We start from the raw sequence: 14712 nt of genomic DNA on the forward strand, positions 1-14712 counted from the left end.
GACTTATAGAAATTGCCAGATCTATTAACTTTTTAAATTTAATTGCAGTATGAAATTGTGTTGGTATGTTCTGCAAAATAAATGCCCATGATTAAAGCAAAGAGTGAAATAGGCTCTCAGGTTCAGTTCAAGAGTGCCCAATTACTCTGTTTGATAGACTCCAGTTATGGCATTTACAAAGGTGTAGCTTTTCTTCTATGCATTCTTCATATTGTTATAACTGCAAAAACAACAAAATTGTGTTTTCCACTACCATTCAATATAGAATAAGGTCTGTAATTAATAGCTCTGTGATTGTGCTGTTATTTAGCTGGGGCAGTTTCTTGGTATTCCTGCTTCTTTGTTTGTTTGTTGGGACTGACCTTTCCCTTTCCTTTCCTTTTGTTTTGCTTTTGAAGCAACCTTCCAGTAGATTTGCTAGCCAACACAAATAATTATGGACTTTTCATTCTCATTACAGAATTATTAAATGTTTAATTTGGGCATTGCATTTTAATAACATAGAACTACACAAATTTAGAAGAACGAGTCATCCATCCAACATCTTTGAAATCTCAGCGTGCGAATAACACTGAGCCTTCAGAAATACTACTGTGGGCAGAGACATAAGTGAATGTACCACTAACTTTTTAAAAAAAGGGCAAGGTCCAATTATTTGTATTAGTCATTAAGAACAGATCATGAAGTAATGGGTTTCAGATGAGGTGGGAAGCACATAGACAACACATAAGATCAAACAGTTACAGGAAGAATATGTGAGGTTGATAGAGCTACATCTTCTGGCGATATTTAATGTTAGAACTGGATGCCCTGGTACCCAAATACAGCTCAGCTCTCTTGTACGTTTTCCTTGGTGGACATGGAAATGGAACATAATAATGGAGTGGGGGCCTGTAGCAGTGAAATCCATCACTAGGAGAAGCATATCTAACAATGACAGTAAGTTGATCAATATAGGAAACATCAGGGGCAGTGGCGTAGCGTGGGGGGTGCCAGGGGTGCCGGCCGCACCGGGCGCAACTTGGGCGGGGGCGCACTCGCACTAGCAGCTCTCTGCCCCTACTAAAATCCACGGGTTAGGGAGCCCGCGCTCGCTCGGCTTGGCGAGGAGGTCGCAGAAGGGGGAGAGCAAAGCCTTCTGCCACGGGCAAAAAAAGGAGAGGAAGCCGGGCTGGCTGGCTGGCTGGCTGGCTGGCTGGCGGGGGTCTGGCTGCGCCTGCTGCTGCCGTTGCCGCTGCTGCCGGGCTTTGACAGCTTGGCGAAGCGGAGGGAGAGGAGCTTTATGGTAATTGCGGCTCTCTCTCCACTGGCCTGCCTTCTGGGTAGCGAGCCGAGCCGAGCAGGGAGTCTGGCAAGGGGGCGGGAAGAGACTTTCCCCCCTTTTTTCCACCTCGCCTGGTCAAAAAGGAGAGCGGAGTCTCCTCAGGGCGCCCTCAGGCAGGGCAGGGCAGGGCAAGGCAAGCAGAGCGAGGAGGAGAGAGAGGGGAAGGGGGGGGGAAGCAGCCAGGAAACGCCGTGGTGTGGAGGGGGAATCATTTAAGGAGAGAAAGCGAAAAGCCTTGGAGAAAGGGAAAAAAGGAAACAAAAGAGGCAGCTCCGGGAGAGCGCAGGGGAAAGAGAAGCCTCACTGCTGCTGCTTGGGAGAGTAAATTACTGTACTTGCCTTGCCCCGGGTTAGGGGGCGCAAATTACTTGCCTTGCCCCGGGTTAGGGGGCGCAAATTACTTGCCTTGCCCCGGGTGCTGATAACCCACGCTACGCCGCTGATCAGGGGTTGAACTGTCTGATAAACTAAAATAACTTGCCTATTTGATGTCACTCAGTATTGCTTCTCGAACTGCATTAACCATCAACTGGATAACCTCTTCACATATGGTTTTGCATAAGCATGATGACTGACCAGAGCCTTTACCTCCATACTGATTTATGTGAGCGCACAGGAAGGGATCAGCTCTGGCAATTAATTCAAGCAATCCAAGAACATTACCATTGCTTGGTGAACCAAATATTTCATTGTCTCCCCTAAATGCCAAGCCACATTCTGCCAAAAGGGAAATCACTGCAATAACTCGCTGAAGTACGTGCCTCCAGTAATCCTGCTCTGCTTTGATTTGCTGTCAGAGTTTTGATGTGAGCATTTGACCACACTTTATTGTTAAGTATGTTAGCAGAGAGTTCATATGATTTTTAGAATTTCTGTGGGTTTGAAAAAGAAAAGTGTGATGTCAATCATTAAATCCAATAGAAACTAAAGCTGTAGTTGAGGTAGTTTGGTTACAGAAACGTTTGCACCAAAACAGGAGACTTTTCCTTCTTTTGGAGAATACACTAGCCATTATCGAGGGTTGGTTTCTCCATTTACTTTGGTGGAATAGAATAAATTATTTGAACAGAACCAGGCTTGGTTTTTGCATGTTTATTTCAAAGTGGTAAAAGCTGTACCTGAGTGCTGATATTCCAATGGAGCTTTCTCAATCCAGAATGATATTTCCTTGTTATTTGATGTGAACTGCAAACCTGATTTCTCTGAAATCACTAGTAGCATGTGCAGTTGGTATTTTTGTGTCTGTAATGCAAGGTTTTTTTTGCTGAGATCATCTGCTTTGTTTTCCAATTCTTTAAGACAGTAATGCGCTTGAACTGCTTCTTTTGGTGTAACTGCCTCATGGCATGTTTCTTCAGTGCCTTGTGTTAATTCTTTGGCTGTAGGTCCTGTCATTTCATTCACACTTTTCTCCAGAAGTTTCTTTACTTGTAGAGGTAGTTACTGACAACAGTTCTCTGTGAAGTTCTTGGGAGGCTGCATTCTGTATATAAACTGGTTGTTCTACGGTCTGCTCAGACTGGTCATTCTAGTTACGGTACTTGATTTTCTTCTTTTTGTAAACATAAATGTATTGTATCTGAGGGTTTATGTAGGGCTGTTTCTGTCTGCTGTACAAACCATATGACGTGATTGGCTTTAAACTTTTGAGTATTTCCTTCTGTTATTTTTTTCCACTTTCTTTTACCAGTACCACCTCCATATCGTTTATTCACCATTTTCACAAAAAGTCAAAATTAAATATTGTGATTCACAGTGATATAAAAGCATCCTCATGTGTTCTCAAAATGCATGATATAATGATAGACAGTGATCTGAACTCTTGTAATGCTTCATTGCTGACTTTAAAGCTGCTCAGGATCAAATGATAAAGCCTCCACGAACTTTACTAAACAGTAAATACATGCTAGTGTAACTGTCATAGACTCATACGTCAAGTGTTTAATGTTACTAAGCAACTGGGCCTAGATAAATCTGCCCCCCCCCCCAGTTTATGTGGCCCTGGGCTGCAGCCTGCTCAGCCCGTATATAAATCTGGCGCTGGTTCTTGTGCTGAGGCGCTGCTTGCATGTTTTCCCCTGGCATCTGGTTGGTCACTGTGAGAACAGGATGCTGAAGTAGAAGGGCCATTGGCCTGATCCAGCAGGCTCTTCTTATGTTCTTGTGCACATAACAGAAAATCAACTTGTATTCAGTCACTGCATTTCACTTAGAAATGCCTTTGCAGTGCACTGTAGCAGAAGGAATACACACAGCAACACATCCGATCAATAGTTGTATGCATTTACAGTATAAAACAAATCCAAGAACTTGCATACATGTGCCCATTTTCTAGTTTTGGCTCTAATTGGGGGGCGTCATTGGTTACTGCTTTCCATGGTCTACAGATGCCAGGGGAAATTCTCCTGTGATAGATGTGGTTATTGGAAACATCTGAGAATGATAATGTCCCCAAGGGAAAGCCTAATGAAAGTGACAAGATGACACATCTGTTCTTTTGGTCTTGCACTTCACTTGCTTACATTCTTTGTACAAACTGAAGCTGAAATTAATCTGCAATTCACAATGACTACAAAAAAGGGGGGTGGAAGAGGAAAAAGAAAGTGGAACACAATGGAACTTGGAATATCAGTGAATCAAGCAACACACCATATATATCCTGCTTATATCAGCATAGGAATTTTCCCAGTCTGCATTTGGAAATGCTGGGAAGTCTTGAGGAAAATCTTCTGAAGTCATATGAAAATGGGAAAAGTTGTATTCATGAGTAAGCTACAATCTTGGGTTTGCCTAAAGCACTAATGATTAGAAGAGAGTTTCAAGTCCATATGTCTGAGAAAGAGACTGTCAGTGTGGCATTTTGGAAGTAATGGCTGCCTAGGTTGTACGTCAAAATTGCTGTTAGTTTCTGAAACAACCTCATACTTCTCATGCATATGGCAGCTGTGTCAGGAGCGATAGTGCATTTTTAAATATATCAGACGAGGATAGGTGAGTTCTTAGAAATGAAAGAGTACACTCTTATAAAATATGATTTTAAAATTTATCATAGTGCTCTGTCAAAATAATAATGCTGACCCAAACCCCACTTTGATTGCAAAGCTTTCCACTTTAGTGATGCTAAGCTAGAGTTTTTCTAGATTTCAACTCCTGTATGGCTTGACATATGTTTATATTTTACGTAGGCATTTATTCACTTGCAAGCATGTGCATCAAGTATAAGATCATTTTGAACATCTGGAAGGCATGTGATATGGTTCATACATAAACAAGCTTGGTTCTATTTTGGAAACATGTATTTTACCTTATACTGATCCAGACCACTTGTACAGTTAATCCAGTACTGTCTAATCTACTGTTTTAGGCAGCAACACTCTAAGGTCTTAGGCAGATGTGTCCAGATCTGTTCCCAAATATCCTTTAACTGGAGCCATCTCAGGAGCATACCTAGGGGTTGACCAGGTTGGCCCTTGTCAAGGGTGCAGGACTGTGTGTGTGTGTGTGTGTGTGCGCGCGCAAAAAGCCCTCCACTCTGGCTTCCAGGTGAAGGGATGGGGGTGGAGGGTAGCTCCTTGCCCAGGGTGTAGTAGTAGTAGTAGTAGTAGTAGTAGTAGTAGTAGTAGTAATAATAAATAATTTATACCCCACCCATCTGGCTGGGTTTCCACAGCCACTCTGGGCAGCTTCCAACAAAGGATAAAAAATACATTAAAACATCAGTCATTAAAAACTTCCCTAAACAGGGCTGCCTTCAGATGTCTTCTAAACGTCAGATAGTTGTTTAGTTCTTTGACATCTGATGGGAGGGCATTCCACAGGGATGCAAGGGAGCCTAGGTGCGCCTCTGGCCCACCTACCTGCAATACACATGCTGTATATTAATGAGCCAGAATCCTTCTGGTAGGGCAGTTAATTTTTGATTCTCTCATTTTCAAATGTAGGTTCCAATATAGTTCTCAGTTAGACATAGTGCTTGCTATAGAGTCCAGTATTGGCAGTGTTAAAGTTCAGAATTGTGGCGTTGAGAGAATATGACTCCTCCACTTTGGAGCTTTCCAGCTGGTTATGAAGTCCAATTATCCAAACAGTTCAGTTTCGGCTTGTACTTAACTTTCCTGGCACTGTCCCTACTGCCTTCCACACAGCTGCTCTGTCTCAATGAAACATACTTTTTGGTGACAATGAAAAAGGTTGCTGCCCTGGCCTTTGTTAAGGTCTTTGATCCTTGAAATTTTGGGACTCAGAGTCCTAGTGCTGTGTTTCAGAGCCTAATGAAGGCCACACAACAGTATCTGTCCTCATCACTGCCACAAAATTGTCAGTGAAAAAGTGAAGGAGATAGTGGAGGCGGGTGAGAGTTGGGAAGTGCACATGGCAGTGCAAGAGGTGAGATCTCTAGACCTTGCTGTGTTCATGCTCCTGATTTGCATTAGGAAATTTCACTGCAGAATGCGCCTGAGCTTAAAATTAACTTTCAAGCCTGTTCCTAACCAACCTCAATTTATTTTTATTTTTTAAAATTATATCCCCGCCCTTCTCCCCAGATGAACCCAGAGCAGCAAACAAGTAATAAAACAATAAAGCATCTTAAAAGCAATTGCAATACCGATGCAGGCTGAGAAAGAGCTCAAAATACAAGGCTTGTTGAAAGAGGAAGGTATTCAGTAAGCACTCAAAGCTCGACAAACACACTCTCAGCCACAAGTACCTCTTGGATATTCAGCAATGCCAGATCTAGCAGCATCCCCAAGCTGCAAACCGGTACTTCTGAGGAAGTGCAATCCTATATGCATAGGTTTTCAACCAGTGTGTGGAGACCCATAGGTGGGTCACAAAGCCACACCAGGTAGGTTGTGGCAAAGCTGTCATCACCATGCAAACCCTTTAGTTGAGCCTGCAGCCTTTTATACCCCTTTAGCTTGTTTTAGGGAAGCCCATGTTGATTTGAGTCTGGGGAAGCTTTCTCATCATTCAAGTATGCCTGTGATAGGAAGAAATGATAACCATGCAATCCACCTCTATTAGGTATAATCTCTTGGAGCTACTACTTTCCCCACTTCTGGGGAAATTACCATGTCAAAGCATCTTGGATAACTTTGGTTTTCCCATAAACTAGACAATTACGCTGTGTCTAAAAGGAAAAACAAAATAAAAAAATTCCTTCCAGTAGCACCTTAAAGACCAACTAAGTTAGTTCCAAGAACTAACTTAGTTGGTCTTTAAGGTGCTACTGGAAGGAATTTTTTAATTTTGTTTTGACTATGGCAGACCAACACGGCTACCTATCTGTATCTAAAAGGAAAGTCAGTTTATGCAAAGCAGAAAACTATGACTGTGGCAACAGTGTTGCATTGGGATTTCTAATAACCATTCCAATATCAGTTCATTTAGCAAGGACTAATTCAAATGTCAGATTACTACGTCAAATTAAGTCTATTAAGTTCGGTCCTGTTTATGTGCATGCATAAAATTATACAGTGTTCTGCATGGAACTTTTGGACAATGGGCTGCTCACCCCTGAATTTGAGATAGGAACAAAGGGCACATTTATTGGAAAGTGTGAATTTGACTAGAGAGTGTGCGTATTGTTCAGAGAGTGTACAAAAATTTGTTGAAATATGCAAGTTCCCCAAGGCCTGTTGGAGAGGATATATAATGATTGAAAAATGTGCACACAGTTTCCTCTTAATGAATAGGTTATTCACACGTTATCCATGAGGTATGGTGAATGCACACAGTGGCTGGTTGTTATGCACATTACCCCTACCATACATATCATGGTGGGGAAACTGCAGCCTGTGGGTCTAATTAGGCCTGCCACAGCTGCCAGTTTGGTCCACAAACCACAAGCTTCCCACAAACCATGGCTGCTTGCCCCACTGCATTGTAGGGCGCTGGACTAGATGTCCTTTGGGGTCCCTTCCAACTCTACAACTCTATGATTCTATGATATTATCTTTGCAAGCAGGGCTCCCATTCAGCTCTGATTGGTACTCCAATAGGATCCATGGCACTAGGGAGCTCCCTAGTGGAGTTGCTTTGGGTTTAAAGCACTGGAGTAAGTGCTTTGAATCCAAACCACTTCTTCTGGAGATAGGGAAATGAAGTTCCACTTAGAAAAAAAAACACTCTGTTCAGAAACAGAGCGGTTTTTCCCCTTTCCAGAGCAAGGCTCTTTGAAGCCACTCTTTGACTGACGCTGGGTTGGTGATTGGATTGGTGCTGAAAGCACATCTTCAAATGAGGTTCCAATCAGCTGATCGGCGGTTACCACCTTTGAACTTTGACAGATGTCAACCACTAGATGTCATTACAGTAGGATTGCAATTTATGCAGATTTCACTTGCTCTGTTGCAGTTTTACGCATGTGGTGGCTAGTCAGCTGCAATAATTCAAATTAAATGCATGCAAGGCAGAGGGCTTAAAACCTATTTTTTTCCTGGGTTTTCCTGGCACAGAAAGAGCTTTTAAGCTTTCTACTTGCTTACTGGTCTCTGAGAGATTATTGCTTGGGCTCTCAAGGCCATCGCAAGATCTTGCACCAATTCTAGAAGGTAAAATTTATTAGTTCCGAGGGGTTGTTTTGCCTATATGTAGTTTTGACTCTACATGTTAATCATCCCCTCCCCCTGCTGCTGCCCACATGTAATCTGGTGATTGACAGATTGGTGGTCTCACCTACCTGTCAAAGTTGGCTTTGTGAGCGTTGGGGATTTTGGATTCTGGCACCTTGTCCGGATCCAGTTCCTCATCACCACCCCACTGGTCAGTACAGGCTGCATTTTGAAAATACAAATATGTTCCTTAGTGCATTAGTAATCTGTCTTTTTCCCCAGTGTAAGGATAATAAAGATATGAAGTGTCACATTTTCTGATTTTTCAAGTAATTGGTTCCTTGAGTCATGGGCTGGTGTAGTACTGTGGGTGAGAAGTGGCCCTCCTATCTCCAGTAACGGGAATAAAAGTGCTCACTTACCATACTATGCTGTTGTAAGGATAACAACTAGATAATGCATGTGAAGTACTTTGCATAATTTAAAGTACTACATGCATATTAAGTACTATGTGTGTACAAATCTTAGCTTTATCCTTGCTGAGAAATTCAAGAGTAGTCTGTAGCAGCAAAAGCAACCAAGTGTCTTGTGGTGGTAGCCTTTAGATTCACCCTGTATGTCCTTGTCCCCCTGCCTCAGTGTTGGCCATTTCCTGTAGTTCATCTTTCTGTGATTGTGGTGTTTCCTCCTTTGCCTTTATGTACCACAATTCACTATTCCTGCCTTTTCTGTCTGAACCAGGCAAACATAGTGGTTGTTTTCTATAAGACTTAACCTTGTCCAGTTAGAAGAGTTTCTCTTATCAACTCACACGTGATGCCAGCTGGACACAAAACCCACTGCTGCTGTAAAAATAATAAATAGGTCTTTTAAATTCCCAAACTGCAATTCAGCTACTCTCGCTGAAGTCCCATTAATTTCAGTAGAAATAGTGAGATTTCAGTTGTGAAGGATGGGAGCCAAACTGAGTAAAATAATAGTTTTGAAGTTTAAAGTGCACCATGAGAATAAGCAAGATAAGGGTGTTAGAGAGTAGGTTTTCATTCAGAGCTAACAGTTAAATGAGTCTTGATGTGTATGCAGATGAGCTAAGCTGCAGCTCATATATTTGCTTTAAGCGTGTTGGCTTCATACTAGGTATGTTGGAGGGTGTTTTAAAATCACTGACTTACACACCATTGCATCATGTCTTTCTCCCTGCTTTGCTTAGTATTTACAGCATTCTTTGCGTTTGAAACTGTGTGTGTTGAAGTGTTATTTATGTTTATATTGACAGTTTTGAGCTTTTGGAAACTTTGTTTAAAAAGCAAGCATTTGCTAATGAAAACGCCATGTATACTATAGTAGTCTGCAGTGTAACTTGGGGGATATTTTATTATGAACATGGCATGTACTCAGGACTTATTATAGAATGGATAATAATTGTGCTAGGCTTGTTACAGTACTCAGAAGGATTCCTCAAGTTGATAGTTTCATTCAATTTGGGATACTGGATTCTGATTCCAGCTTAGACCCAATTCGCTTAGAAGTGAGAACACATCTTTATCAAACATATTAAATGACTCTTTAACTATTGCATGCCCTCCCTTTTACGTTATTCAGTCTCTCCTGAAATAGTTGGCTGGTTCTTGTGTAAAAATAGACACCATCTCTCCCCACCCCTCCCCACGATAAAAAGCCAGATTAATTCAAATAAATAGGCTCATGTGGAATTTGCAGGATACCTGAGTGAGAGGGAAATGAGCTGGATTTTACCCTGATTCCTGAGGCTTTTCATCTTAAACGGTCCTATGTGATCATGGACTGTGGAAACATTTGGACATTTTAATACCAGTGCCTTTGTCTAATCTGAGAATCTGGATGTAGAATAATTAATTCAGTCACTTGACAGCTAGTTGTGATGATGTCAAGGTTTCTATGCACGTGAAGCCACAAAGTTACCTTGGAAGTGACCTCATCTGTTCATCATTTATAAACACAATAGATATGAGGTGATATTGCTCTGTACATCACAGAGGACATAAGAGACCAACAAGCTAGGAATCCAAAAAGGGACAGACTTCTCCACAGAATCACTGTGAGTGGTAATGCTGGGCTCCAAGAGTAGTTTAGTACTGGGAACATATAATTATCCCACTGTCCAAAAAGCACAGGGTGATCTTGAGATGGGAAATGAAATCAAAGGAGGCATCCAGAGGAGGAAATGCTGTAGCAATGGGTGATTTCAATTACCCTCACATAGAATGGGTGCTTGTGTGTGCCAGTCACTGCAAAGAGGTAAAATGTCCAGATACCCATAATGGCTGTTCCCCTTGACTATTGATCAGGGATCTGAGATGTGGTGATACTGGATTTAATTAGAAGTGGTTCCCAGGAGCAGAAGTGGGATGTACATGATGCTGTTGAACTGATTGGGGGCAGTGACCATAGTGCTATCAAACTCAACATATATGTAAATGGATAATTGCCAAGGAAATCCAACAGCGTCACACTGACCAGAAATGTACATTGTGGTCATGAAGATTTTCACTTAGTGTGCAGCAGCTCTGTGAAAGAGGCAAATTCCACATTAGAGATCATTAGGTAAGGGATTGATAATAAAACTGCCAATATTATAATGCTGTTGTACAAATCCATGGTGTGACCACTGTTGGAATACTGTGTACAGTTCTAGCAACTAAACTTAAAAAATAATAATATTACACACTACCTCAATTTCTGACTGGCAAGAGAATCCAGGGGTTCCAAGTGTTTACCCAAGATTCAGTTTCCTTGGGATAAAGGTTAGCGGAGGCTGCAGTGTCTTTAAGTTAAATAGTTATACTTTATATATATTTATAGTTTTGTTTACACCTATACACTGAGCATAGGATGGAAGGGCTCACAGCATTAACACTCCCATAGATTTGGCTTCCCGTTAGGTTTCCAGGGTTGCCCAAAGCCACAGATTATGTTCAGCACAGAGCAAGGAATGTCTCTCCCTCCAGCTCCCAGCCCTTCCGCTCGCACACAACAACTCTTACAGTTGTTCTCCTACATACCAGCCAGGACAGGATTATCAGTGGCATGGCTTTGTTGTTCTATCTTCACTGTTGGAGGCAAGATGCCTCTGAATACCAGTTGCTGGAGAACACAAGAAGGCAGAGTTGCTGTTGCACTTGGGTCCTGGCTGTGGTCTTCCCGTTGGCATCTGCACACTGTGAAAACAAGATGTTGGACTTGATGACCTTTGACCTGATCCAGCAGAGCTCTTTATGTCCAGTAAACTTCCAGCTCCTTAAGGGTTTAGTTGATTGAAGCAATTTCCCTTCTTAGCAGTCGAAGCTGGAAAACTGAGCAAAAGTTTTTTTTTTAGATAGGTAATTTTAATGTCTAAACATAGCAGTCTGATAGGCTGCTGATAGGCTCTTTAGTTGGTTATGTGACTTATCTGTACTGGCAGGGGCACAGATGACCTTTGACGTTTTCCCTTACTTTGATTCTACTTCAAAAGGTGGTCAGTCAGGCCTGCTATGTTTGGCAGTCTTCTTGCTTACTCTGTTGAGTGAGGTTCTGGACTTCTGGATCCATTCCAGTCCGGCTTCCGCGCTGGTCATGGGACCGAGACGGCTCTGGTCGCCCTAACAGATGATCTCCGCAGGCAGCTGGATCGAGGCGGGTCGGGGCTGCTGATTCTTCTAGATCTGTCAGCAGCCTTCGACATGGTCGATCACGAACTCCTGGACCACCGCCTTGCCGACGTGGGGATCCAGGGCACAGTCCTTCAATGGCTGCGCTCGTTTCTCTCTGGTCGGGGACAGAGGGTGGCGCTCGGGGGGGAATTGTCATCGCGCCACTCCTTGGTGTGTGGAGTGCCTCAGGGTGCGATTCTCTCCCCGATGCTTTTTAACATCTTTATGCGCTCCCTCGCCCAGCTTGTCCGGAGTTTTGGGCTGGGTTGCCATCAGTATGCTGATGAAACCCAACTCTATCTGTTGATGGATGGCCATCCTGACTCGGCCCCAGACACACTGGCGAGATGTCTGGAAGCTGTGGCTGGATGGTTACGTGGGAGCCGGTTGAAGTTAAATCCTTCGAAGACAGAGGTCCTCTGGCTGGGGCGGGACGATATGGGATTGAGGGGGCAACTCCCATCTCTTGCGGGGGTGCAATTAGTGCCAGCACCGTCCGTTAAGAGTTTGGGTGTAATCTTCGATACCTCCCTCTCTATGGAGGCGCAGATTACAGCTACAACAAAGGCGGCATTTTTTCATCTCCGCCAAGCTAAGCAGTTGGCCCCTTATCTCTCTCGCCCTGACCTAGCCACTGTGATCCATGCGACGGTCACCTCCAGACTGGATTATTGTAACTCGCTCTACGTGGGGCTGCCCTTGAGACTGACCCAGAAACTCCAGCGGATGCAGAATGCCGCGGCGAGACTCCTTATGGGGTCTTCGCTGCGAGATCACATTCATCCGGTACTATACCAGCTGCACTGGCTCCCGGTGGAGTACAGGATCAGGTTTAAGGTGCTGGTTTTAACCTTTAAAGCCCTATACGGCCTAGGACCCTCGTACCTACGGGACCGCCTCACCTGGTATGCCCCACAGAGAAACCTACGGTCTGCAAATAATAACATCCTCAAGGTCCCAGGCCTCAGAGAGGTTAGGCTGGCCTCAACTAGAGCCAGGGCCTTCTCGGCTGCGGCTCCAATCTGGTGGAACGCTCTGTCACAAGAGACTAGGGCCCTGCGGGACCTGACATCCTTCCGCAGGGCCTGCAAGACAGAGTTGTTCCACCAGGCCTTTGGTCAGGGCGCAGCCTGACTCCCTCCTCTGGCAACCTGCACAGCATCTTGCTTAATCAGTTGCCATTAATTTGATTTTAATTGATTTTTATAATGAAATACTTTTAGAATGTGTGATTATCTGATTGTTTGATTGTTTGATTGTTGTTAGCCGCCCTGAGCCCGGCTTCGGCTGGGGAGGGCGGGATATAAACAAAATTTATTATTATTATTATTATTATTATTATTATTATTATTATTATTATTATTATTAAAGTCCTGCCCTCATAGCTAAGAGGTAACAGATAGGTGTGGGGCAGCCTAATACAAAGTGACAAAGGAGAGCACTTTTTTTTGCAGCTTATTTAACTTCCATAGGCCGTAAATTCCTTTTGATATCCCAGAAAAGCCTAGAGTATGATGGACTAAAGGAAACGGTCAATAAATCTCCATGCACAAGCAGTAGAGGTGCCTGGGATAGGAGATTAAGTGAATTAACAGTGCTTTATCTTTGCTGGGGCGAGTAGAAGAATTATGATGGAATCTGTCATGTCTCAGTAGACTTTGCCTTAGGCACTACCGTGCCTTTCCATACCCTTTAGTGGGACAATGTAGGAATATGAACTGGTGAGGAAAGAACCACATAGTGTAACCCTCTGCACATTTACTTGGAAGTAGGCGCTACAGTATTCACTGGGGTTTATTCCCTGCTTTTAAAAATTATCGTCTTAAGATGTGTGTGGAAAACTGAAGTTAGGGCTTAGATAGACAGGGCGACAATTTCCAAGCCCTCTCTCATGATAGCTCATAAATGATTAAAGCTCTGCAGTCACTAGGGGGAGAAATTTAGCAGTTTCTTCACATGTTGGTCTTCACACTGAAATGGAATAAGCACTATCTGCAAAGGTGTATGTGAATGACTAGTCCAGGCACAGGCAAACTTGGCCCTCCAGATGTTTTGAGACTACAATTCCCATCATCCCTGACCACTGGTCCTGTTAGCTAGGGAGGATGAGAGTTGTAGTCCCAAAACATCTGGAGGGCCGAGTTTGCCTATGCCTGGACTAGTCATATATTTTTAGCCTCTCTTGATAGCTACACATATATCCTCAGTTTTCCAGTTGGCAGCAATAGTTCACCAGTGCCTGAAATGCTGGGTTTAATATTTCTAAGGGTATCTTGGACTCACCAATCACTTACCAATAGAAACAACGCACACCCCAATGTATAAAAAGATTGTGCTTGGTGATATGAAAATGTTTCCTCATTTTATTTGTAACATTTTATTTTATTTTTTATCTCACACTTCTTAGATAGAGTTAGAATAAATACTGTTCTCTTGGGAGGTGTGGTTGGGGGCCAGTTGGCCCTACTGACTTTTATTATCAATCAAACCCCCATTCCAGGCAATATGTAGAAGGGAGTGTGCGCACATACAGAATGCACAGATCATTGTACCAACATACTATGTATTTTGATAGTATCACAGGGGCAAAAGAAAAAGACCTTACTTATATCAATGGTCCATTTGTTAGGCCAATCATCATCATCATCATCTTCATTCATTGTGGTGCAGACCCAGCTACGCCCCCCCTCCAGGAAGAGTCTGGGGTTAGTCTCCTCATCAGTTGGAACTCAGTGGTCCAACCCTCCATGAGTTACAGTACACATGTACTGTGCACTTACGAGATCACCTTGCTCCACATGTGCCCACTTGACCTCTTTGATCAGCGCAACTAGCACTGCTACAGGTGCCACATAATACCTGCTCTGCATTTGTAAGAACTTGACCGTTTAGTGTGGCAGCACCTGCCCTTTGGAACTCCCTGCCAATTCAGATCAGGCAGGTGCCTTCACTGTACTCTTTTTGGTGGGCGCCTGCAAAAACATTCTTGTTTAGACAAGCCTACCCGGATGCTTAAGAGAGTTGAGATAATTTCAATTTGTTTTGGTATTTTAACCTTAGTATGTTTTAAAGTACGGTTGTGGCTTTTTCTTGATCATACTGTTTTACTTTTTTGTAGAAATCACTTTGAGGGTGTGCTTTTTACAATCAAGTGGTGTATAAA

The 14712-nt window shown here is 43.1% G+C and overlaps 1 protein-coding gene and 1 long non-coding RNA gene across 14 annotated transcripts in view; one reads left to right on the forward strand and one right to left on the reverse strand.

Annotated features, from left to right (window-relative positions):
* Positions 1–14712, forward strand: part of GRIN2B (glutamate ionotropic receptor NMDA type subunit 2B) — a 298063-nt gene that overhangs the window by 44872 nt on the left and 238479 nt on the right. The window lies entirely within an intron of this gene.
* LOC309351149 lies at positions 8007–14234 on the reverse strand. The gene is made up of 3 exons (XR_014160725.1): positions 14155–14234; positions 10589–10681; positions 8007–8100 (listed from the first exon to the last, which is right to left on the reverse strand). It is a non-coding gene; the product is annotated as an uncharacterized lncRNA (long non-coding RNA).

This window comes from Podarcis erhardii (assembly GCF_964252035.2).
Source record: "Podarcis erhardii genome assembly, chromosome: 10".
Taxonomy (NCBI): Eukaryota; Metazoa; Chordata; class Lepidosauria; order Squamata; family Lacertidae; genus Podarcis; species Podarcis erhardii.